This window comes from Canis lupus, chromosome 12, assembly GCF_011100685.1.
Source record: "Canis lupus familiaris isolate Mischka breed German Shepherd chromosome 12, alternate assembly UU_Cfam_GSD_1.0, whole genome shotgun sequence".
NCBI classification, from domain to species: Eukaryota; Metazoa; Chordata; class Mammalia; order Carnivora; family Canidae; genus Canis; species Canis lupus.
Window position 1 is genome coordinate 24700009 of NC_049233.1, and position 26014 is coordinate 24726022.

At 41.6% G+C, this 26014-nt stretch overlaps 1 protein-coding gene across 1 annotated transcript in view; it reads left to right on the forward strand.

The window, feature by feature from the left end:
* RAB23 (RAB23, member RAS oncogene family) overlaps nt 1-7764 on the forward strand; it is a 49736-nt gene extending 41972 nt beyond the window's left edge. The window contains exon 8 of the transcript XR_005367880.1: nt 7739-7764. The gene's annotated coding sequence lies outside the window, so the exon portion shown is untranslated. The remainder of the gene's footprint in view (nt 1-7738) is intronic.
* The last annotated feature ends 18250 nt before the right edge of the window (nt 7765-26014 follow it).

The following is a 26014-nucleotide window of genomic DNA, read 5'->3' on the forward strand; positions in this document are numbered from 1 at the left end:
GAGGTAGGGCCTTTGATAGAGGATTGGGTCATGAGAGCAGGGCCCTCAACAGTGAGATTAGTGCCCTTATCAAAGGGACTCCAGACTGCTCATTTGCCCTCTCTGCCATGTGAGGACACAGCAAAAGATGCCTGTCCATGACCCAGGAGGCAGGTTCTCACTGGACACCAAATCTACTGATGCCTTGATCTTGAAATCTACAGCCTCCAGAACGGTGAGAAATAAATATCTGTTATGTATAAGCCATTCATTCTATGGATTCCATGGTGTTTTCTTATTGCAGCCCCAAACAACTAAGACAGAAAATGGGTACTAAGAAGTGGGTTACTGATATAACAAATACCTAAAACTATGGAGGTGGCTTTGGAACTGGGTAATGGGCAGAGACTGGAAGGATTTTGGGGTGCATGTGAGAAAAATTCCATATTGCCATGAATGGACCACTGATGGTAGTTCTGGTGAGAAGTCAGAAAGAAATCAGAGCTGCAGAGGAGCTTCCATCCAATTAGAGAATACCCAAGTAATTCGGAATAGCAACATGGATGGTAAAGCCATTCTAGTGAGGTCTTGGACAGAAATGAGGAACCTATTATTGGAAACTGGAGGAAAGGCCAGTTTTGTTATAAAATGAAGAACTTGGCTGAATTGTGTTCATGTTCTAGTTTTGTTCTACTTTCCACATTCCCAACTGGTCTCTTTGCCTCTACCTGCCACCTCTCTTACATCCTACACATTGCTGCCAGAATGATCTAAATTAAATTGTAAAACCTGCTTCAGAGCCTTGCATAATATCCATTGCCATTTTGTCAAACTCTTGAGTATGACTTTGCCCTGATCTTACTCTCTGGTCTTCACTCATGTGCTCCTTATTAAACTGCTATAGAGAGTATGTTGTAATTCACAGATTGCCTCATGTTCTTAATATCTCTGTGACTTTGATCATTGTTTCTTCTAGAATTCTATTCTCCCTCCTTGCCTTATTCTTTTTTTTTTTTTTAAGGTTTTTATTTATTTGAGAGAGAAAGTGCAGAAAGAGAGCACAAGCAGGAGTTGGGAAGGTGCAGAGGGAGAAGACGGAGAGGAGAAGCAGACTCCCAAGTGAGCAGGGAGCCCGACAACATGGGGGTTTGATCCCAGGACCCCAGGATCATGACTCGAGCTGAAAGCACATGCTTAACTGACTGAGCCATCCAGGCGCCCCGCCCCGCCTTACTAACTCTTTAATGTTCTTTAAGACTTCATTTCAGTGCCATCATCCCTTGGAAAGTCCTCCCTTATCATTCCATGCTAAATTAAATGTCTGCACTTAATTCGACCTCTAGAATTCTCCTCTAGTGCCATGATTATATTTATATCATGCTACTCTTTAATCTGTTATTTAAAGTTTGGTCTGCTTCAGGGCACCTACAATGTATCAGGCACCATACTAAATCTAAGTGGTAAAGTAATGTTCAATAAAGACACAGTTCTCACCCTTATGGAGCTCTGAGACTAAAAAAAAAAGACAGACATTAAGCAAGGAATTGTAAGTGCTCCTAAAGAAATAGAAATTCTGTGGTAAGTATAACGGAAGACCTCGAGGATCAGGAATCTTTAGGCTCAGACCTTTCTATCCCTCTGTTAGACCATGAGCAACTTGAGGTCAGAGAGAACTATGTTGGTCCTAATGGGCACTTGATAGGGGTTCATGAATGAATACGTGTGTTTCATAATGGAAAGCTCTTTATTTCATGAAGCAGCAGATTACATTTTTAGACTGCTCTAATATTTTTTCTTTTATTGAGCTGTAAAATCTCTCAGACTTCTACTCATTGTTCTTAGTTATGGACTCTGGAGGAGCTCAGGGTAAGTTTATTCTTCCTTCTATGCAGAAGCCCTTCAAATATTTTAAGATAGTTATATGGCCACTATATATCTTGTTTTGGGCAGGTGTACGGGTGGAGTGTGGTGGTTAAATATTCCCTTCTTTCAGAGTAAGTGGAAAAATTGTTGGTACTTACTTTGTGAGTATCTGTTAAAGATGGTGGATTGAACACAAGCATTCACCTTTACCACCTCTCCAGATCCCATTAAAATGACCTTAAAGGATGTTTAAAAAGGCATAGGGCAGCCTGGGTGGCTCAGCGGTTTGGCGCCTGCCTTTGGCCCAGGGCGTGATCCTGGACACCCAGGATCAAGTCCCGCATAGGGCTCCCTGCATGGAGCCTGCTTCTCCCTCTGCCTGTGTCTCTGCCTCTCTCTCTCTCTCTCTCTCTCTCTGTGTGTGTCTCTCATTAATAAATAAATAAAAATCTTAAAAAAAAAAAAAAAACAAAGGCATAAATGTCTCATACTTGGAGAGAACAACAGCAAACAATTTTGGAAGCTGGAGAGTGGATGGATTGGGATAAGTCTTCACGTGTCATAATCATACTATATCCAGGAAAACAGAACCATCAACAGGCAGTGGAGAACCCCATAAGTGAGCCATCTTGCACCACATATCTCCCAGAGGCTCAGAAATTGCCCGGATTGAGTGTATTAAGCATAACTCTTTATTCTGAGGTTTGACATCTGAGGCCTTACTGGTAGTGGGGAGACTACACCTCCCAGGGCTCCTCTCCTCACCACTTCTAAGGGATTCTTACATTCTGGGCCACTATTCTGCTGCCCTAATCATCCCACACCAGGTATCCACACTTAAGGACAGCCAGCCCCAAGGCCCCAGAGCCTGCTGAAATTTTTTTTTTTTAAGTTTTTTTTTTTTTTTAATTTTTTTTTTTATTTATTTATGATAGTCACAGAGAGAGAGAGAGGCGCAGAGACACAGGCAGAGGGAGAAGCAGGCTCCATGCACCGGGAGCCGGATGTGGGACTCGATCCCGGGTCTCCAGGATCGCGCCCTGGGCCAAAGGCAGGCGCCAAACCGCTGCGCCACCCAGAGATCCCTGAAATTTTTTTTTTAATAAATTTATTTTTTATTGGTGTTCAATTTGCCAACATACAGAATAACACCCAGTGCTCATCCCGTCAAGTGCCCCCCTCAGTGCCCGTCACCCATTCACCCCCACCTCCCGCCCTCCTCCCCTTCCACCACCCCTAGTAAGTTTCCCAGAGTTAGGAGTCTTTATGTTACTGTCTCCCTTTCTGATATTTCCCACACATTTCTTCTCCCTTCCCTTATATTCCCTTTCACTATTATTTATATTCCCCAAATGAATGAGAACATGTAATGTTTGTCCTTCTCCTGATTGACTTACTTCACTCAGCATAATACCCTCCAGTTCCATTCACGTTGAAGCAAATGGTGGGTATTTGTCGTTTCTAATGGCTGAGGAATATTCCATTGTATACATAAACCACATCTTCTTTATCCACTCATCTTTCGATGGACACCGAGGCTCCTTCCACAGTTTGGCTATTGTGAGCCTGCTGAAATTATTTAAACTAGCCAATCCTCAGCCTGCTTACCCTGCCTCTCCGAGTCCTCTTATGAAATTGCAATAAAGGCTGTTCCTTTATTCCCTCTGTCAGCTGACCAACCCTGGTGTTTCCCCTGTGGCTCTTTGTGGTGTGGCAGGCTTCCTTCTGGGAATGGTGAATAACAAACTATCTTTTCCATGGCAATTATCTCCTTATCTAAATAATAATAAAACTTAAACTTTAAAACACTGGCAATCTCTGAAAAAGAAGGGTAAAACAGGAGAATCGTTTGAAAGTTTTGATCAGAAGCAGTTAGATAAAAAAAAAAAAAGAAGCAGTTAGATACTCCAGATCTCCTTTGCTTTCTCCCTATACTGCCCCCCCCATTACCTACCACCATATATAGCTGGCCAACTGCCCCTCTCCCACCACAGCAGATTTTGTTTGCTTTCTGAATAAAAGTGAACCAGAGGGAGCATCAGGCCCATCTGAGAGGAGGCTACCACACTGAGAACAAGAGTAGCAAGTGCAAGTCTGCATATTGAAGGGAGAAACTCTAAAGCCACTCAGCTCCAAGATCAGTAGTAAGCTGACTTAGAGCCTCCACATACAACATTGGACATGCTTTTTCTGGAGATCTAAGAAGCCCAAAAGAAAAGGACTAAAGATACTGATAATTGGAGGCCTCTCCAAGAATCACCAAAATCAGATCTCTCTATAGTAAAGCCCACTATTTGACAAAGCCATGCTCATACACGCACAGCTTCAAGTCAGGTTTGAATGTTCCTTTTTTTTTTTTTTTTTTAAGATTTTATTTATTTATTTATTGGACAGAGAGAGGGAGAGAGCAGAGGGAGCCAGAACAGGGGGGCGAAGAGGGAGAGAGAGAAGCCGACTCTCTGCTGAGCAGGGAGCTCAATGACAATGTGGGGCTCCACCACAGGACCCCAGGATTATGGCCTGAGCAGATGTTTAACCAACTGAGCCACCCAGGTGCCTAATGTTCCACTCTTAAATGTGAATGAATTGTCAAGGATCCCCATACACTGAAACAAAGCCTCCAACATCAAAAACAGAGATAAAATCCAAGGATAAGCTAGAGCTTAGAAAAAAGTTAAAAACGACAAAAAAACCCACACACAACAGCTCATTAAAATCTATAGATACTTCATAAAAAATAACACATTCATGAAACAACAGATAAGTAAAAAAGAGGAAAATTATGAGAACAAAAAAGAATTCTTGGAAACTTAAAATAGCATTAATGGGCACCTGAGTGGCTTGATTTCAGCTGGAGTCATGATCTCCAGGTCATGGTATTAAGCCCTGACTCAGACTCTGCCCAGCTTGGAATTCTCTCTTATCCCTCTTCCCTAGCCCCCCATGCTTGCATGTGCACGCTGTCTCTAAAAAAAAAAAAAAAAGTAGAAAAGCTTTGTCATTAAAAAGTAATAATAATAGGGGACCCATGGGTAGCTCAGTCAGTTGAGCGTTCAAGTCTTCATTTCAGCTCAGGTCATGCTCTCTGGTGTCTGATATCGAGTCCCACATGGGGCTCAGCATTCATTGTGGAGTCTGCTTGTCCCTCTCCCTCTGCTCCTCCTCCCAGCCACCCCCCGCCCTAAACAAAATCTTTAAAAAATAATATTATTATTAACAATAACTGGTTCTTCAATTGGTTCGGTACAATGTTCATTCTAATTAAATGAGATCTGACATGTTAATGTCCAGAACACTGTTTGGCACATCATAAATTCTCAATAAATAATGATTTCTTTCTTCTACTACCTCTAAATGAAAGTACCATAAACTTCTTTCATGTCAAAATATAGTAAAAGCCAGGACACCTGGGTGGCTCAGTGGTTGAGTGTCTGCCTTCGGCTCAGGGCATGATCCTGGGATCCAGGATCGAGTCCCACATCGGGCTCCCTGCGAGGAGCCTGCTTCTCCCTCTGCCTCTCTCTCTCTCTGTGTCTCTCATGAATAAATAAATAAATCTTTAAAAAAATATATAGTAAAACCCTCTAATAAAGCATTAAAAATTCCCTGCCAATAAAATATAATACTATACAGTGTTACCAAATAGAAAAAAGATGAGATTTTTTTTTTTTTTGCCTACCCACAAATATTCCTTGAGGGAATTATTATAATATAAATTAGATTACTCCTAATCACAACATGGACATCAAATAACTTGCAATGAACTTAAATTGTTTCATGGTTTCCTTAACTAGTGTGATGGTTACCAAATCAAAAGGAAAAACATTCTAGTTAATCATGGGATAAGCTTTTTTCCTAATATGGTATAAACAATTGTAAAGTTCTTACTGTATGACATCTTAGGGTGTGTATTTTCTTAACTCTCAGAGGAAGATTAGTAACAAACCATGTGCCTGTATGTGAGTGTGTGTGTGTATTTTAAAACAAGTTGCTAAAAAAACAAAACAAAACAAAACAAAACAAACAAACAAAAAAAAACAAGTTGCTGCCCAGACTTCATTTAGAGCCCTGAAAAACCCAGGCTCTTTACATTATAATTTAACAATGATGTAATCTGACCTGTATTTGTATCTAAAGTGATCACAGGCAATCTCACAGTGATGTTTGCCTTGAGTTTTGTTTTAGGAATGATTTCTTATGGGAAAGAGGAATTTTCTAGAAATTCTGTTTTAAATATCTTTTATGAATCTCCTAAGTGTTCTCAAACAACATGATACTATTTGTTCTAAAACCCATGTGTCCCAGTTTGGTATCAACCAAATACCATCTACCACAGCCAGCCACCTATAAAATGTAAGAAGTTCTTAGGAGGTTTGCAACTTAATTCATAATTTCACATTTTTACACTTTCCAAATGTCAGTATTATGTGTACTCAGAAAATGCAAATGCTGATAAAAATGCAAATGGTAGTGGTCGTTCATCACTGAATATTTTCCCCTTAGTAATTGGGAACAGGAAAAGGAACTGTAGTGGGTGGGGACATGAGAAGGATGAGGTGTGTGTGTGTGTGTGTGTATGTGTGTGTGTAAGTAGTAGTGGTGTCTGTGGAGAGAACTGTGTGCAGAATAGGATGCTGTATGAACGTGGGGAACAGGAATGAAGGATGTGGAAAGGAATGGTACTGGCCTAAGATAAAGATTAAGAGGGTATGTTAATAGAAAATTAGCACAGATGAAGAGATTCAATTCTATTTTAGTGTGCAGAATGAGGCACACAGTGGTAGTAGGCTCACTATCTATTCCTTTCTGTATCATTTGAATCTAGCTAATATAATGGGGAAACACAGGTAACCCCATCACCTAAGAAAACCTCTTCTGACTTCCCAGATCTTCCCATTTTATTCTTTTTTTCCAAGTGATTTTTGAGGTTGCATTTTACACATATTTATGTGATCCTTTTATAGTTTCAGGCACTAGACTGTAAGTACCCTAAGGAGAAGCACTTTGTCTTTTGTGGCTCACATTGTATCCTAGCACAGCAACGGGCCTAGCACATAGTAGATGAATCTGTTGACCTTTGAATAATATGGGGCTGGGGTGCCAACCCTCCATGTGGTTGAAAATCCACATTTCAACTCTTTGAAAACTTAACTACTAATAGCCTATTGTTGACCAGAGGCCTTACCAATAGAAAAAATAGTTAACACATATTTTGTAAGCCTATACATATTATATATTGTATTCTTATAATAAAGTAAGCTGGAGAAAAGAAAATGTTATTAAGAAAATCATAAGGAAGAGAAAATACATTCACAGAACTGTACCATAAAAATTTTGTGTGTATTCTATTATTTTTGGTTGGAATGTTCTATATATATCTAAACCCATTTGGTAATGTGTCATTCAAGTACATTGTTTCCTTATTGATTTTCTGCCTAGATGATCTATCCATGATGTAAGTGGGGTATTAAAGTCCCCTTACTATTATTGTATTACTAGCAATCTTTTTATTTCTGTTGATATTTACTTTATGTATTTAGATGCTCCAATGTTGAAAGCATAGATATTTATAATTGTTACATCTTGTTGGATTGATCCCTTTATCATTATGTAATGCCCTTCTTTGTCTCTTGTTACGGTCTCTGTTTTAATATATATTTTGTCTGATAGAAGTATTGCCACCAGCTTTTTTCCCCCACTTCCATTTGCATGGAATATCTTTTTCCATCCTTTCACTTTCAGTCGTGTGTCTTTAGGTCTGAAGTGAGTTTCCTGTAGACCCCATACATAATGTGTCTTGTTTTTTTATTCATTTGAGGAATGATCTTTAAATAGCATAGCAGGAGTCTAAGGAAAATGACACTACTTAAATAGATTTTTTTTCTTGTTTAATTAGAAAAGGTAATGAAGAGGCACCTGGCTGGTGCAGTCAGAGGAGCATGCAACTCTTCATCTTGGTAGTGAGTTTGAGCCCCACATCAGGTGCAGAGATTACTTAAATAAATAAAACTTAAAAAAAGTGATGAAGTCTTTTGTTTTATTTTTATATATATATATTTTAAAATACTATTTATTTATTGAGACAGAGAAAGTGCAAGCAGGGGGAGGGAGGCAGAGGGAGAGGGAGAATGCCAAGCAGACTCTACGCCAAGCATGGAGCTGGGCACAGTGCTTGATTCTTGATTCCACGACCCCGAGATCACGACCCGAGTGGAAATCAAGAGCCTGATGCCCAACTGACTGAGCCACTCCTCATTTTGTTTTGTTTTATGGACAGCAACCACCGATATATTTGTCAGAGGGAGCACATTTGACATTGTAGGGACAAAGAAAGAATTCATCTAATAAATATTAACTAAAAATTAATATAATTTATAAACCATCAAAATCTATATTTTTAGCTTTCTTGTCACTCTGCATGGCCCCACTCATTGGATTAACATTTAGTTGATAAGAAGGGTTTCTCAAAGTTTTGGTGTTGTTTATTGCCTCAAATATTATAGACCTTCTTTTACAGAATAGAGGTATTTTCACATGAAAGAATTACATTTGAAATAACATCCTCCAGGGCAGCCCGGGTGGCTCAGCAGTTTAGCACTGCCTTCAGTCCAGGGCCTGATCCTGGAGATCCTACACATCAGGTTCCCTGCATGGAGCCTGCTTCTCCCTCTGCTTCTGTCTCTGCCTCTGTCTCTGTGTGTGTGTGTCTCTCATGAATAAATAAATAAAACCTTTTAAAAAAATGAAATAACATCCTCCAGAGGCTGGAGGTAGTACAGACACTAAGAATCAAAAAAAGAATGGAGGGAATCCCTGGGTGGCTCAGCGGTTTGGCGCCTGCCTTTGGCCCAGGGCGTGATCCTGGAGTCCTGGGATCAACTCCCACATCGGGCTCCCTGCATGGAGCCTGCTTCTCCTTCTGCCTGTGTCTTTGCTCCCTACCCTCTCTCTATGTCTGTCATGAATAAATAAATAAAATATTTTTAAAAAAAGAATGGAAAATGCATGGAGTGCCTGGCTGGCTCTGTAAGAAGAGCATTGCAAGTCTTGATCTCAGGGTCATGAGTTCGAGCCCCATGTTGGGTATAGAGATTAAAAAAAAAAGGAAAATTCATATTGATAGATTGAAAAGTAAGTTTACAAGGGCACTCCTTTGCAAGTTTTATAATTTAATGACTCATTCTTTTATTTAGTCAGATATTTCTTGCCTTGTCTCAGAAAGAATTAGAGGTAGTTCTAAAATAAATGAAGATTACATTATAAGTAATTTTAAGATCTGGGTTAGCTAAAAGGTAAATAAAAGGAGAAAGCCAAGACCTAAAAAAAAAAAAAAAAAAGGAAGTGTACAGAATATAGAAATAATTCCTCTAAGAGGAAGGGATGTGCCATGCCACCAGGGTTGGGGGTGCCAGGAAGCACTGGGGTCAATCAGGAGGCGACGGAGTAGGGGGAAAATGTGAGCAAGAGCCTTTATTGTGGTTTCCATTGGAAGAAACAGGCTAGGAAGGGTAAGCAAGTTTAGGATTGGTTAGTTTGAAAAATTTCAGTGCGCTCTGCTGCACGGGAGCTGTCCGTCCTGTGGTAGCTGTCCCTGCAGTAATTAGGGCACATGGATAGTAGCTCTGAGTGTGGGAGCTAGTGGAGGAGGTAGTTGGGGTGTGGGCTCCGGATTGGTTGCTTTGCATTTGAAAGGCTAGCTTTTGGGACTTCTGGGTGGCTCAGTGGTTTAGGACTGCCTTTGGCTCAGGGCATGACCACTTCGGGCTCCCTGCATGGATCCTGCTTCTCCCTCTCTGCCTCTCTCTCTCTCTCTCTCTCTCTGTGTCTCTTATGAATAAATAAATAAAATATTTAAAGAAAAAAAAAAGAAAAGGCTAGCTTGAGGGGTAAACTGTTGACTATCTAGGAATTGGCTAGCCCTGGGAGGGGTAGTCTCTCCAGGTCAGCAAGCCTCCAGATCTCAAAGTATTAAAATACAGAATATAATGAAGACATAGTTAATATAAGGACCTTTTCAGAAAATTCTCTTTGCGTTTCACTTAGGTAAATATCGTGTTCCTTACTGCTATGAATCTCCTTTTGATTTAGGAGGAAAAAATATAAGTAACAACTAATAAACTGTTCTTTTTCAAATGGAAGAGTGCTCAGGCATCTGAAAGCAGTATCTCCCAAAGACTACCATATTATTTTGGTTGTAATAATAGCATTTTTTGCTAATTATTAATGTTAACAAGTTATTGATTCAGTTATTGAATATTTTCAGAGTATTGTTCACAGTTTATATTTAGACCACAAAATTTAACCAATCAGTTTATGGCTGCCCATCTGGTGACTAGAAATCATGCTAATCTTTCGTAAAAGGAAAGACAAACAATATCATAGATTATTATGTCTTTTTGCTAGCTCCGTTTTGCCTTTTTCTTTTTTTAAAACAGATTATTTTTTAAAAGTTTTTAAAATATTTTATTTGAGAGAGAGAGAGCACGAGCATGAGTAGGCGGAAGGGCAGAGGGAGAGGGAGAAGCAGACTCCTCGCTGAGCAGGGAGCTTGACACAGGATTCAGTCCCAGGACCCTGGGATCGTGACCTGAGCTGAAGGCAGATGCTTAACTGACTGAGCCACCCAGGTGTCCCAAAAGAGATTCTTTTTTTTAAATTTTTTTATTTATTTATGATAGTCACACACACACAGAGAAAGAGAGAGAGAGAGAGAGGCAGAGACATAGGCAGAGGGAGAAGCAGGTTCCATGCACCGGGAGCCTGACGTGGGACTTGATCCTGGGTCTCCAGGATCACGCCCTGGGCCAAAGGCAGGCGCCAAACTGCTGTGCCACCCAGGGATCCCCCAAAAGAGATTCTTTGCAAAGAAAATCCCATCATTGTTTCACATGGCATTTCCCACCTTGTTTTTGTAAACAATCATATAGAACAATGTTGTGTCCTAGTTCTGCTCTTGAGATTCTTTAAACTCTCAGGATTCATATTCATGATGGAGAGCATTTGGTTAGCTCAGTTTGGGCTCACCTTGTCCAACCACTGTGATGAAGATGAAGTGATGAAGTGATGAAGAAATTAGTCCCTCTATATACATCAAAGCTTCATGTCATATACAGATTAATACTATTAAAATGAAAATGGAGGGCAGCCTGGGTGGCTCAGCAGTTTAGCACTGCCTTCAGCCCAGGGCCTGATCCTGGAGACCCGGGATCGAGTCCCATGTCAGGCTCCCTGCATGGAGCCTGCTTCTCCCTCTGCCTGTGTCTCTGCCTCTCTCTGTCTGTCTGTCTCTCATGAATAAGTAAATAAAATCTTAAAATAAAATAAAATAAAATAAAATAAAAATATAAAAAACAGAGCAGTAATTGTATCAAACTAGTAGGATGACTATGATAGAAATTTATTTATTTTAGGATTTTATTTATTTATTCATGAGAGACACAGGGAGAGGCAGAGACAGGCAGAGGGAGAAGCAGACTTCCTGTGGGGAATGTGCTATCTTGATTGGTCATGAGACTTTTCTGGCTCATGTTTCTGCAAATTCATTTATCAGGTATTCAAAATGTATACTTTTAGTAACTTTATTTTCAATTAACATAATTGAAAGTCATGCCAGTCACATTTGGCAAATGCAAGATCACACATGTACTTTTTTAAATTATTTTTTATCATTTAAAAAAAATTTATCTTTAAGTAATCTCTACACCCAAGACAGTGTTCAAAGTCACAATCCCCAGATCAAGAGTCACATGCTCTACTGACTGAGCCAGCCAAGTGCTCTTCTGATCAACTTTGTTTTTTTTTAAGATTTTATTTATTTATTCATGAGAGATACAGAGAGAGAGAGAGAGAAAGAGAGAGAGAGAAGCACAGACACAGGCAGAGGGAGAAGCAGGCTCCATTCCATGCAGGGAGCCTGGTGTAGGACTGGATACCGGGTCTCCAAGACCACACCCTGGACTGAAGGCAGCGCTAAACCGCTGAGCCACCTGGGCTGCCTTGATCAATTATTTTGAAATATAAATTTTAGTATATCTGGACTTGATGATTCTCATGGCACAGCTGATCTAGAAAGATTTACCCCTTCATACAAATCCATTCATGTATGTATGAGTGTGAATTTAACTTTCCATGAAAATTTATGTAGTGACACTGTAATGTTTCTTCTGACATTTCCTATCACTTGTGTATAAGAACCTGCAAGTGGCTTCATAGTTTGTATATAATTTGTATATATTTCAATAGGCCCATTTTTGCATTGTATTTCTGTAATCTGTAATTACAAGGAAAAACTAATTTTAATGGGGAAATTATCTTCTTCATTAATAATTGGCTCACCCAAAGCTTCATATAAAAATAGTATTCTTTTCCATTGAATATGACAATCTTGAAAATTTCTATTTCTATGTCTGGATATCTGCTCTGCTACACTGCAGTTTTCAAAAACAAAGATTCTAACAGAAGAATTGTAATAACTCCCTGTAATGCTTTATTGCAATGTCTGTTGCGGTATCATGGTTTTTCATTGGAATATGTTTCGTCTTTGTCCTTGGCACAGAGGCACAGAGCTCATAAAACCCTTGGAATTTCCTTTGTTTTCTTAAGTAGGCTCCACACTGAATGTGGCACTCGAACTCACAATCAAACATTGACTGAGCCAGCTAGGTGGCCCACTCTTGGAATTTCCTAAGTGTTGAGAGAAACAAAGGTGTCTGTTGTTATGTTAATGAGGTGACTTTTAGGCTCACCCCCACTCAAGCGTAGAGACTGAGTTGCCTGAGGCCCCAATCTGTAATTGGAGGGTTAGGGCTTTCAATCCCCCCATCAGACCTCTTGGAAAGGAGAGAAGACTGGAGGCTGAATCAGTCAACAACGGCCAGTGATTGAATCCATTGTGCCTGTCTGTTGTAGCCTCCATAAAAACCAAAATGGTGGGTTAAAATGGCAGGTTCGGAGAGCTTCCAGGTTGGTGAACACAGGGAAGTGCTAGGAGAGTGGTTCAACTGGAGAGGGCATGGAAGCTCTGCACCCCAGTACCTCATCCTATGCATCTCTTCCATCTGGCTGTTCTCAGTTACATCCCTTTATGACGAACCAGTGATCTAGTAAGTAAAATGTTTCTCTGGGTTCTTTGAGCCACTAGCAAATTAGTCGAACCTGAGGTGGGGGTTGTGGGAAGCTCTGATTTAGAGCCAGTAGGTGGGATGTATAGGTAACAACCTGGGCTTGGTGCAGGTGTCTTGTGTGTGTGTGTGTGTGTGTGTGTGTGTGTGTTGGAGGTGGGGGCAGTCTTCAAGCCCTGAACCTGTGGAACCTGAAGTTGTCTCCAAGTAGGTAGCGTCAGAACTGAGTAGAATTCTCAGGCACCTTTGCTGGTGTCCAGGAATTGCTGGTGGTTTGTGGTGAGCACCGCACCCCTTCTACCCCCATGCGTCATTGGAATTGTGTCCTGGAGCCCACAAAGTCCACGTATATCCTTTTACTTTGTAATAATTACAGATAAAATTTGCTACCTGAGCACTGGCAGTTTCCAGAGTTCAGGTCAGAGAGTTAATACTTGCCTCCCCGACCCCCTCCGCCCAAGGAGGAAACTGCTCAGAGGATGGACTGGTTTCGGGGCTGCACTGGCTGCTGCGCTCTCACCACAGGTCCCAGCACTGTCCCCCAGTGGAGCTGCTCCCCTTTCCTCTGGGCTCCTCTTACTCCACGTGGAGCCCTGGGGCATGCAGGTGCACACCAGGCACTGCGGGCCTGCTCAGGGGCCTGAGCTTCCTGTGGGGTGCTGCTTCGACCCACTCTGCCCCGAGGCTCACGGGCACGCTCCATTGCCCCAGGACACCTCATTGACAAAACCCAAGATCGAAGACAAAAGAATCTCCAGACGTTGTCTTTCTGAAAGCAGAACGCAAGGTCACACCCCCACGATGCCCAGTCTGCCTACCTCTCAGGCTTTAAAGATGAATCACACCTGTCTCCTCTGGAAGTGTGTGCCGGTCAGCTCAGAGCGCTGACTTCGCCTTGGGCTTGGTTAGCAAATAACAGCCAAAGATGCTCAAGAAACTGCAGCAAGGGCCCATTTTTCACCTCTGCCTTGCTCCCTTCCTGGGTCTCAATTTTGCAGGTTTGGGTCTAGGATTTTCTCTAGCTCAGAGAGAACTGGCCAGTGGAGCTTCCTGGGTTAGCACAAGTGTTGGGATCTCAGAGCTCAGAGGGTCAAATAATAGCTCAGCAAGAACATAATTCCTGGGTCCTGAGTCCTGGGTGCCCTGGAGTAGAGGTGGCGGGAGTGGGGGCAGGGGCAGGGGAGAGTGGGACTCAAATACTAGACTATAAATGGTAGGACAAGAGTGCTCTTGCTTTACAGAATGCAGTGGAACAGAACATTGAATTTTTCTTTTTTTAAAGATTATTTATTTGACAGAGAGAATTAGCAGAGTGGAGGGGTAGGCCGTGGGAGAGGGAGAAGCAGACTCTCCACTGAACCCCCAACACCAGGCTCGATCCCAGGATCCTGGGGTCATGACCTGAGCTGAAGGGAGATGCTTAACCCACAGAGCCACCCAGCTGTCCCAGAACATTGAAGTTTTCATCCATAATTATAACTTTCAAATATTTTTTTTTAACTTTCAAATATTGAGAAAGATGAGACAATTATGTCTAGTTTCATGCCAGTCACAGAAAACATGCTAATTGCTAACTCGTGTCAGAAGACGAGTCCTATTATTTTAGTGGTTGCTCACTGTATCACATCTGTATCTATTTATCCATATATCATAGATCTTGATAGTATAAAAAAAATTTCTTTAGAAATGAGTATTTTCTCCCTTTCTCTTCTAAGGTTCTTTTCCCCCCAGGAACTCATTTCAGTGCTAAATTGTGGCACAGAAACTCACGTTATCTGTTCTCTAGGTCATTTATGAGTGAAAGGGATATTACAGAGCTTAACCAGTGGTTAAAGAAGACAAATTAGATGACATTAACAAAGTTGATTTGAAACTTCATGAAGTGGATGGTCTCCATTTGGGGAGTGCCAAATAGGGCAGAAGGCAAGAAGCTTTTATAGAACAAAGAACAAAGAACAAGAAAGAGATAGAAGTATCTGGTTGCTTGGTTGGAGCCATGTAGTCACCGTGTTGGAGGTGAGAAGGCTCAGGGGTTCAAAGGTGGCTTGGGTTTGGGGATTGGCTGACCGGATATCCTGTGCTTTTGGTCGCAAGGAGCATTTAGAGGGAGAGGGACGTGAAAGTTGTTTAAGTTTCCATTTAGTGACACAGCACGTCGGGCAGGAGCCGCTCCATCTTGGGCCTAGAAATTTATTTCATTACGAGTTTTCTGGGACTGTGTTTCAAAGGCATCAACCCTTTCTGTTCCTGTAACTTTTCACATCTTCAAGTGAAAAACAATAGGATATAATTTGATTTCTTTTCTCCGGGAGGCCAGGAGAACATGGCTGCTGTACTAGAGATAATGCTGTTCTGTGTCTGCTAATTTCTTGGCTTCCTTAGAATGTTGATGAGACACAGCTGGAGAAAGGCTTCGGAGGCGAGAGGAAAAAGGAAGCAACTCAGTCCTCTTCTGGCCCAACTCTTACCTACAACTCCCCCTCTCCAGGCTCCACTCACCCATCTGGTACTTTGTTCAGGCAATAAACCAGGAGCACGGTTAACCCTAATGCATGAGCACTATGGTTGACACAGTCTGTTTCAGAAACCCGTACCTGTGCCCAGGTGTGTGGAGTATGGCCAGAGGAGAGGAAGCCCTGGCCCGGACCATTGGGCTGGAGCGGGGAGGGGCAGCTCACCATTGCGAGGAGTGCTAGGCAGATGTGTCCCAACGTGACTGTTTCTGCTGATTCTCTCACTTGGTGGTGAGAGAATTTTATTTGCCTTTATAATCACGTGTTCCATGTGCCTGGGTGACTCCATTGGTTAAGCATCTGCCTTCAGCTCAGATCATGATCCCGGGGTCCTGTGATCAAGCCCCGTATAAGGCTTCCTGATGAGTGGGAGGCCTGCTTCTCCCTCTGCCTGCCACTCCTGCTTGTGCTCTGTCAAATAAATAAATAAAATCTTAAAAAAAAAAAAATCATGTGCTCTTTCCTACTTGGTTGACATCTCTGGACATGATTTCTTGCTCACCTAGACCTAGGGTATCCATCATCTCTCCCACTTTGCTGGAAAAGTAAAGCCCTTTTAAGCCAGCCTTCCTTCTCTGCCATCACATCCAGGAATGACAATGATTGAGTTGTATAAGATTATTCACCACCTCTATGGCTTGGATAGATTGTAATGAGTTTTAGGGCCTGTCAAATTTCAAGGCTCTGTTGAATATCACACATATTGTTAGAAATATGAAAAGTGCTTAATAATTATCTATCAATGAATATGTTTTGAAGGAAGATAGAAAAGTATTATGAAATAAATGACAACGTTAGAATTAAGGCTTATTCAGAGCAAAATTATTTTTGGTATATTTTGAGCACCATATAAATGTCAATGAAACCAATGAGAAATAGCAAGAACTGCTGGAATGGCATAAATTCACATTTTTAGCTGCTCTGTATTAAATGAAATTGTTCTTTATGTGGTTGATCTGTGTGAGAGTGTTTCACAGAACTGTCAAAATTATATCTTAGGATGTCATTTTGGATACTAAAAATTTCTTAAGTAGTGATTTAAAGAATCTTGGGGCTTTCTTTAGACATGGCCTAGAAACCTAAGTCCTTTCTGTGTGACTCAAAGGATTTCTCCTAGCAGTGGAAGCCTCTATTTGAGCTTTTAAAAAATAAACTCTATCACTCTGCATGTATTTGTAGCCCTAGCCAGTAGGTGAGCATGAATGAGATTATTTCTGAAATTTTTAGAGAGTAGATTTCTTTAAAAGACTATTCATGGAGACACAGAGAGAGGCAGAGCGTGAAGCAGACTCCCTGCAGGGAGCCTGATGCAAGACTCAATCCCAGGACCCTAGGTGTGAGTCAAAGGCAGATGCTCAACCACTGAGCCATCCAGGTCCCCCAAGAATAGAGAGACTGAAGAAAACTGAGGGGGTGCCTGGGTGGCTCAGTGGGTAAAGCCTCAGACTCTTGATTTTGGCTCAGGTCATGATCTCTGGGTTGTGAGATTGGATGCTGGGCATGGACCCTGCTTAAGAGCCTCTCTCTCCAAAAAAAAAATTCTCTCTCTCCCTCTCTTTACCCCTCCCCTCCTCCATCTCTATAAAAAAAAAAAGAAAAGAAAGAAAGAAAAGAAAAGAAAAAAGAAAAATCAAAACACTGAGTACATTAACACAAGTCAACATGGTGTGTAATTCAATTCATGCTTGAGAATTTTGAATTTAACCAAAAAAGAAGTGGATCCATTACAGGTGCCAAGGGTCAGAATGATACCAAGTGGGGAATTCAGGAATGTCCATAAAATCTTGGACTATATAAATCATACATGTCAAGTGGCATATCCAAATCATGTATCAAACCTAACATGGCATAACCAAATGCATCCAAGTGTAGTTACACAGGGCTTTGGACTGGAACTGCAGAGAGTTGGTCAGGAAAGAGGATTACCCAGGGACTCAGCAAATTAACATTGGAAACAGATGTTAGAGCAGTTTGAACTCCAGCCAAGCTCTTTGGGTTACAAAGCACTTTTCAAATTCATTTTGCTATCCGTAGAGAGAGATAAATCACACCTATTAACTTACCTAATTGTTCTTAGCTTGCAGTGTAAGGTTCAGTCTTGTACTCCTTTAACTTTCGTTTACTAGCCATTTGAGATGGAATACAGTATTTCAGGAGATGCCTGACAATGGGTTAGTGACTTCTGTTCAATAGCCTTAAGTTATTACTTAGAAAATGTCAGAATTCACTGAATAACATTTATGTCCACTTGCTCAGTATTTTGTTCTCTGTAGAACTGATGGCTATCCCTCCCACCCCCCAACTGCTCGCCCCTACTTTTTTCAAGCCAATGTTAATATACTGGGCTAACAGACTCAGTATGCACAATGATCAAAGGACAGTTATGAAATGCGAATATGAAAGGCTAGACTGATGCCACAAAATTTTTAAAAAGTTATCCTCCCAAAACATTTACAGCTTGGGTGTGACATGCCTGTTTCAGGAAATATTTTGTAAGGCATGAAATATTGTAGGAAAATCTCAACCACCTTTTCCTTTCCTCTTCTGCTTTTCCAAAGAGCACATTTCCCCCATATATTTGCTGAGCAATTATCTTTTTTATGAAAAGTGGGTCACTTGTGGAAGAGAGAAGTCCTTTCCTAGTTGGACAACTGATTTAGAGGCTAGACTATTTTTTTTTTAAAGATTTTATTTATTCATGAGCGAGAAAGAGAGAGAGAGAAGCAGGCTCCACGCAGGAAGCCCAACGTGGGATTCGATCCCGGGACCCCAGGATTACACTCTGGGCCAAAGGCAGGCGCTAAACCGCTGAGCCACTCAGGGATCCCCGAGGCTAGACTATCTTAAAGTGAGAGTAAGAATAGCACAAGTCTGGTCAGTGTTTGCCAAGAGGGGCTAGATGTTTTCTAATGAGAGGTCAGGAGTACCCAGGGTAACGTGCTGCTGAAGGCTTGAAGCCAAAAGGATGGGCCGAGACTGGAACTGGAACATTAAGTTTGAGAACCTAAACCCAGGGGCTTTAAGTGGTATGTTGGTTACTGCCAAGGGGGAGTGTTGCTCTGTTACGGGCCTGCCACTTCTGGTTATTACATTCTTCTTCTTCTTTTTTTTTTTAATCTTAAAGATTTTATTTATTTGAGAGAGCAAGCGAGCAGCACATGGAGGGAGAGCAGCAGGCAGAAGGAGAGGGAGAAGCAGGCTCTCCATGGAGCAGGGAGCTCTGTGTGGGGCCCGATCCCAGGACCCTGGGCTCATGACCTGAGCCGAAGGCAGACACTCAACCGACTGAGCCACCCAGGCTCCCCATGAAGTTATCATATCCTGCCTGGTCTAGTTCTTGGCCTCTCCGTTATCAGGAAGAACAGTATCTAAAATAAAAGTCCATCTTTCTTATTTCATTGCAAGTTCCATTGTGGCAGACGGCTCATCTTGTGATTTGGGGTGTAAGTCCTGAGAGTTGAAGGAATGGAACTAACGTTTGTTGACTGACCTACTCTGGTATGCTCCACACTGCACCAGACACTTGGTATCCCCTAAGTGTTTAATTATTTGGTTGTACAAATATTGCTATTTCTTCAGTATCCGAATGGTGACTCAGACATTGTGTAACATTTCTCCACTGTTTCACATTAGGAGTCTGGGAATTGGGGCACCTGGGTGGCTCACTGGTTGAGTGTCTGCCTTCGGCTCAGGTTGTGATCCTGGGGTCCTGGGATTGAGTCCCACATAAGGCTCCCTGCAGGGAGCCTGCTTCTCCTGCCTATGTCTCTGTCTCTTTCTATGTGACTCTCATGAATAAATAAAATCTTTTTAAAAATGTGAGAATTAACTAATTCAGCAAATATTTCTTGGCTTTTTACCACATTGGGCATTGGGTATAAAAAAGTGAAGTGAAAGAGACATGGTTACTTTCCTCATGATGCTTACAGTTCAGGGTGACAGATTGACTTTAAATAAAGAAACATCTACAGATATATGTTATTACAAGTTACATAGTAATTTGTAGTAAATACTATGAAAGAAAAATTCAAGCTAGAATGAAAGACAATGTTAGGGAGGAGGACATAATTTAGATTGAAGAGTGAAGGAAAGCCTCTCATGAAAGTGACATTATTATTTAGAATCATAACTTCTGTGTTTGATTTATAACTAATCTCCCTGCTTCTATTTTCTCTTTCCCTTTGATCCATCTTGCAGGTCATCTATAGATTAGACTTTTAAAAAATCTTACTTTCATTAAGGAATCTAAGAGTTTGAAGGAATATTTTTCAGGTGATGTAGTCTAACTTACCATATTAGTCAAGGTAGGTGAACCACTGTTACAAACAACCCTAAATTTTAGTGGCCTAACATAATAAAGCCTTCTTTTCTTTTCTTTTCTTTTCTTTTCTTTTTTCTTTTCTTCTTTTCTTTCTTTCTTTTTTCTTTCTTTTCTTTCTTTCTTCTTTTCTTTTTTTTAATGTTAAAGTTCCTGAAGTCTATTTTTTTTTGAAAGATTTTATTTATTTATTCATGAGAATGCACCGGGAGGAGAGAGAGAGAGGCAGAGACAGGCAGAGGGAGAAGCAGGCTCCATGCAGGGAGCCCGACCTGGGACTCGTCCCTGGGTCTTCAGGACCACACACTGGGCTGCAGGCGGCGCTAAACCGCTGAGCCACCAGGGCTGCCCTCTTTCTTCTTTTCTTGATTATTTATTTATTTGAGAGACAGCAAGAGAGAGCATGTGCACAGAGGGAGAGGGAGAAGCAGACTCCCCGCTGAGCAAAGAGCCCAATGTGGGACTTGATCTCAGGACCCTGGGATCATGACCTGAGCTGAAGGCAGACACTTAACCAACTGAGCTACACAGACACCCCAGTAAAGGTTTCTTTCTTGGTGGCTCACATCCTAATGCAGTTTGGCAAGGGAGTGGTCTGCTCCGTGTAGTCAGTGGTTCAGGTCACTTCCATTTAGTGGGTCAATCACCCTCTAGGTTTTTAACTCCTCTACTGGACCCATCTCAAACTTCCAGAAGAGAGAATTTGAATGCCTAGCTTAGATTAGATGCTTTCTTGGGTCCAGTCAACTGATCTTCACATATTTGAGGAAAATATCCAGTCTTCTTCTTTGTCATGAACTTAATTCTTTGCAGAGTAAATGTCTGTTTTCTGGAACTTGCACAATTCAGATTTTACTAGCTCACCAACTTTCCTCCTAATATTTCAATTATGAACTTCCTTCAGACTTCACCTCCACTAGGAAGAGGTCCTTAATTAACTCTACTCCTTAATAATTATTCCCTAGTTCTCAAATCCTACAAGACTTGATCCACCCAATCAGGCGACCCTTAACTTTTCTTGTGCAGTTGACCAGCATTAATCTTCAGGTTTTAAAATTCTATGTCTTGGGGCAGCCAAGGGGCTCAGCGGTTTAGTGCCTGCCTTCAGCCCAGGGTGTGGTCCTGGAGACCCAGGATCGAGTCCCACATCAGGCTCCCTGCGTGGAGCCTGCTTCTCCCTCTGCCTGTGTCTCTGCCTCTCTTTGTGTCTCTCATGAATAAATAAATAAAATCTTTAAAAAAGAATAAAATTCTATGTCTTGCCTTATACCCTTCACAAAAATAAACTCAAAATGAATCATAGATCCAAATGTAAAATGCAAAATTATAAAATTCCTAGAAGATAATATAGGATAATACCTAGATGACCTTAGTATAGTGATTTTTTTTTTTTTTTTTTTTTTAGTGATGTTTTTTAAAATACAGGGGACGCCTGGTTGGCTCAGTGGTTGAGCGTCTGCCTTCGGCTCAGGGCGTGACCCTGGGGTACTGGGATCGAGTCCCACATCGGGCTCCTTGTGGGAGCCTGCTTCTCCCTCTGCCTGTGTCCCTGCCTCCTTCTGTGTCTCTCATGAATAAACAAATAGAAAATCTTTTAAAAAAAATACAACACCAGGGATGCCTAGGTGGCTCAGAGGTTGAGCACCTGCCTTTGGCTCAGGGTGTGATCCTGGAGTCCCGGAATCAAGTCCCACTTCAGGCTCCCGGGAAGGAGCCTGCCTCTCCCTCTGCCTATGTCTCTGCCTCTCTCTCTCTGTCTTTCATGAATAAATAAAATCTAAAAAAAAAAAAAAACAAAAAAACAAAAAAAAACCCACCAAAGGCACAAGCCATGAAATAAATAATTGAGAAATTGGTCTTGATTAAAGTTAAAAACTTCTCCTCTGTGAAAGACAATATCAAGAGAATTAGAAGACAAGCCACAGACTGGGAGAAAATATTTGTATAAGACACATCTGAAAAGACTGTTATCCAAAATATACAAAGAACTCAAAACTCAGCAGTAAAATAACACAATTAAAAAATGGGCAATGGCTTTAACAGACAAGTCACCAAAGAAGATACACAGATAGCAAATAAGCATACTGAAAGATGCTCCACATCATATGCCATCAGGGAAATGAAAACTAAAACAACAATGAGATGCTACTATACACCTAATTACAAGGACCAAAATCCAGAACACTGATAACTCCAAATACTGCCAAAGATATGAAGTAACAGGAAATCTCATACATTTTTGGTGGGAATACAAAATAGTATCGTGTTGCATGCGCTGCGGCAACACGATCAGGGTCCTGAGGATAAGGGGATGAGGAAAATAAAATAAAAGAGATGGGGACAGGATGGACACAGTGGATGATGTCCAAGCAGTGCAAGCTTTATTCAAGGTTTTACAACATTTTATAGCAGGAGCAAAACAAAGCCAAGAAGGTGTTTATTTTTAGCAGGTTTGTGAAACCCTCCAAAGTTCCCCTTTCTCAGCATGCAAGACAGACTCATGGGTGCCAGAAGACCTTGGTAAATAGATAAGCTTGTTGCTCCAGATGTGCATGCTTCAAAGGAATATTAGGTATGGTAAACAGACCAGCAAGGACAGCACAGACCCTTATTTACATTTATGACCAGGTCAGAATAAGTTGTATCTATTGTGTTATGTGGGCGATCACGTACAAATGAGCCCTGAGAACCATTGCTCAAGCCCTTTCTCAAGCGTCTACCAACTATTCACCCTTTAGGCTCCCAAGCCTTTTGAGTGAATGAGGGGCGCAAGTCTGGGCCTGGTTTGGTTCAGTTACTCCAGCTAGTCCGTGGTCGCCCACAGTATGGCCACTATGGAAGACATTTTGGTAAACACACTCTTAGCATATAATCCAACAATTGTGCTTTTGATATTTGCCCAAAGGAGCTGAAAACATGTCCACACAAAAACCTGCACATGGATGTTTATGGAAGCTTTATTCTTAATTGCCAAAAGCTGGAAGCAATCAAGATGTCCTTAAGTAGGTGAATGGGTAAATAAATTAGGGTATATCCACACAATGGTGCTAAAAAGAAATGAACTATCAAGCCAAGAAAAAACATGAAGGAAACTTAAATGCATGTTACTAAGTGTGAGAAGACACTGTGAAATAGCTATATACTGTATGGTTCCAACTATAGAAAAGTCTGGAAAAGGCAAAACTATGGAGGCAATAAAAAGATCAGTGGTTGCCAGGGGCAGGAAAAGGGAAATAGGAATAGGAAGAGCATAGAGAATGTTCTAGGACAGTGAAAATACTCTGTATGATATTTTATCTTTTTGTATGATATTTTAATGATGGATATATGTCATTATACTTTTCTCTAAATCCATAGAACATACAACACCAAGAGTGAACTGTAAGTAGACTATAGACTTTGAGTAATTGTGATATATCAATGTAGGCTCACCCTTGGTAAACAATATACCATTCCAGTGAGTGATGTTGGTAAGGAAGGAGCAAGGGTGCTTACCATGGGGGCAGGGAGTCTATTGGAAATCTCTATACCTACCTCTCAATTTTGTTGTAAATCTAAAGCTTTTTTTTTTTTAATTTTTATTTATTTATGATAGTCACAGAGAGAGAGAGAGAGAGAGAGAGGCAGAGACATAGGCAAAGGGAGAAGCAGGCTCCATGCACCGGGAGCCCGACGTGGGATTTGATCCTGGGTCTCCAGGATCACCCTGGGCCAAAGGCAGGCGCCAAACCGCTGCGCCACCCAGGGATCTCCCCCCCACCTTTTTTTTTAAAGAATTGATTGATTGATTGATTGATTGGGTGGTGGTGAGGAACAGAGGGAGGGAGACAAGCAGACTCCATGCTCAGTGTGAGCCAGATGTGGGGCTTGATCCCAAGACCTGAGATCATGACCTGAGCTGAAATCAAGAGTCAGACACTTAACCAGCTAAGCCACCCAGGTGCCCCATAAACCTAGAACTATTTCAAAAAAATAAGGTCTTAGAAACATTCCATGTCTTGTGCCACTAAGGATGAAGACCATCCTTCTTCTCCCTTTAGATTCATCACAACATAGTGCTAACTATATTCTTTCCTGAATCCTATTTGAAGATGTAACAATGTCTTTTCTCAGGAATATTTTCATGTTTACAGAAGGCAGTGTATGCTTCTATATTGTGCATTGTCTTTTATTTTTATTTTTTATTTTTTAAAGATTTTATTTATTTATTCATGAGAGACCAGAGGGGGGGTGGGGCGGTGCAGAGACACAGGCAGAGGGAGAAGCAAGCTCCATGCAGGGAGCCCGACGTGGGACTCGATTCCGGGTCTCCAGGGTCACGCCCTGCGTTGAAGGCAGCGCTAAACGGCTGAGGCCCCGCCCCCCACTCCCACCCCCCCCACGCTGCCCTGTGCATTGTCTTTTAATTGGTCTAAGAATTGGTCTAAGGGATGGGGTAGTTTATTCATAAGAATACAAACTCCAAGGGCACCTGGCTGGCTCAGTCAGTGGAACGTGTGACTCTTGATTTCGAGGTTGTGAGTTTGAGCCTCGTGTTGGTTGTAGAAATCACTTAAAAATAAAATCTTTTAAAAAATGCAAAAAAGTTACCATTTATTGAGGTTCATCAAGTACTGCAAACTCTGCTAGGGATATTTATATGCACTATCATTTACTCTTTACTATTATATTTAATAATAAGGGGCCTATGAGCCTACTATTTCTACAATCACACAGCTAATAACAATTTCATCTAATTCTGGAACTCAAGTGTGTTTCCAAGTTCTTGCCTTAACCACAACTATACTGACATTCATCCATAAATTGGCCAAGCTGGCATTCCCATAGCAGCGCTATTCCCTGCACTTCTTACTATGGAAGCCTCATCCCACCTTCCTGCTTTGTCCACTCGGGTTGTATTGATCAACAAGGAGATGTATTTTATTGAAGGGAAGAAATGTATTTGCTTTAGTAGTTATTAGAAATAGAATATGTTAGGGGCACCTGGGTGGCTCCGTCAGTTAAGCTTCTGCCTTCGGCTGGGGTCACGATCCCAGGGCCCTGGGATAGAGCTCCGTGTTGGGAGTGTGTGTGTGTGTGGGGGGGTGTCCCTGTTCAGCAGGGAGTCTGCTCTTCCCGCTGCCCTTCCGCCCCCTGCTCGTGCTCTCTCTCTCTCAAATAAGTGCGAAAAAGAAATAGAGAAGATGTTTGATCAGTAAATTCAGGGGGAGGAGAACACTGGAAGTAATAAGATAAAGAGGATGAAGTTCTCAAGTGTTTACATTTCTGTGACTGGAGCACAGAGAGCCAAGAACAAAGCTGAAGTTTAGCCAGGAGGAGGAGAGGGTCCAATCCTAATTGAACAGTGTCTAGATTTCAGGATCCCCCTCCTCAGTCTCCTAAGCAAAACAACATGCAAATGAAGTAAACAGTAGTTAGGAGTGAAGTAACCTGTGTAATTAGGGCTGAAGCACCCTGTGGCCTAGTCAGCTTCATTTGGATAATGATCACGGTGGTAGTTTGGGGAGGGGTTTGTGTCACAGAGAAGGAAGAGACCAGGAGGATAAGACTTGGGGTGTACATCACAAAGTTTTTACTAACTTGATGAATTTGAGTGCTTTTTAGGCACTGGGGGCTTATTATTATGCCACTGGAGTGATCTGGTTCGTTTGAGGATAAGCCGAAGATTGTTAGTCCATGTGGCTGTTTGTTCCATCTGATAACTGTAAGTGTGCAAACATTTGCTCCATGTTCAGTTCTGGGTGATAATAGAGTTTTTCTTCCTGCTGGTTTTTATAGTTTAAATTGGATTAATAGTTACTAATTATACATAATTATTAATAGCATAATTGTGGTTATTATAAAATATTGCTGTTACAGTTATTAATTCAGCTTGCTGCCTTGTATTCTCCTGTCCCCAGTTTCTATCAGGATGGCTGAGCCCACCCAAGGGCTTAGGATAGGAAGGAAGAGAGTCAACATTCAGGGCTGCCTCTGGACCACTTGTTGCATTATAAACAAACTCCTCTCTGTGCCCCCTCCTCGGGCTTTTCTCCAAAATGCTCCCTCCAGTTTGTGGCTTTCACTGAAATCTAAATTCCACAGATGACTAAAGAAATGATTGTGATGGTAAATGGCTGGGTGCTGACCTGTCATTCAGCTTTGTCTGTGGCAACTTCCAAACCAGTGGTGGTCAAACCCTAGCAAGCCTCAGCATCACCTGGAGTCCTTGTTAAATCACA